Source organism: Nanorana parkeri, unplaced genomic scaffold (assembly GCF_000935625.1).
Source record: "Nanorana parkeri isolate BGI_ZX_2015 unplaced genomic scaffold, ASM93562v1 scaffold2408, whole genome shotgun sequence".
Classification (NCBI taxonomy): domain Eukaryota; kingdom Metazoa; phylum Chordata; class Amphibia; order Anura; family Dicroglossidae; genus Nanorana; species Nanorana parkeri.
This window is the reverse complement of record NW_017308676.1, coordinates 50,203-51,160: the sequence shown is the minus strand read 5'-3', so window position 1 is coordinate 51,160 and position 958 is coordinate 50,203. Positions and strand designations below refer to the sequence as shown.

At 52.3% G+C, this 958-nt stretch overlaps 1 protein-coding gene across 1 annotated transcript in view; it reads right to left on the bottom strand.

Annotated features, from left to right (window-relative positions):
- The window catches only part of SWAP70 (SWAP switching B-cell complex 70kDa subunit), an 81,173-nt gene that overhangs the window by 52,634 nt on the left and 27,581 nt on the right, over positions 1-958 (bottom strand). The window lies entirely within an intron of this gene.

The window sequence follows — 958 nt, the reverse complement described above, 5'->3', positions numbered from 1 at the left end:
CGGGAGGACATATACTAGCCTCCTCCCATGACCCAAAGCTCAGTATATAGGGAGCTACAGCTCGCGGTATACTGAGACCGCCGCAGCCGGGACGGATCCGGACATTACTGTCGAGATCCGCCCAGCTGTGTGAGTGACAGCTGGCTCTGCCTATCTAGAGGCAGAGCCAGCTGTACCCGCCCCCTTCCCCAATCCGTTCCACCAGTCAGCGCTGGAGGATCGGAGAGGGGAGTGGGGGATTCCCTGCAGGGAGCCGTGAGTGACAGTCACGGCTCTCTGCAGGAACATGATCGAGAAGTGAGCGAGCGCCGCTATGTGTTCCCTCACTCCCCGATCTACTGAGCCGACCTGTGACAGTCTCATTGTCACACGTCGGCTAGAACTATGAGGATGAGTGAAAATCACCACCCCCCTCATAGTTCTCATTTAACGTACTTCCATCACTGGTGTCAAGGAATCACACCAATAGCGATTTGCTAAGCAGAGAGAAATTCTTGTTGAGTGGAGGAGGGATGAGAGTGCTTACTTTGGGGCAGATAAAACATTTCAATGAAAGAATTATCACAGCCTGCAATACTGCTTGCTGCCACTGGAGGGCACCTCACCTAACTCTAATTGGCTGGCCACACACAGACAGATGTGAATCTTGCATGTGACCTGGCATACGCTAAGGGCTGAGGAACAGCCGCACACTTCTGAGGTTCCCCAAGCTGCACTGCAAGCTAGAATCTTGGTGTGCTCCCTTCTTTCACGGCCCACACACACAATTTAGTGCAGCTTGCCACCACCTGCAGTTTGTCTGCTGACTGGTGAGTTGATTCCAGCCTGGCAAGACACGAGAGCTTCCGCCCACTGACGCTGATCTGTGTACAATCAGCAGCCATGTCATACAATTTCACACGGGTAAACAGCAACATTTATTTTCAATCCCTCAATTGGCTCCAAGAGAGAATATTTA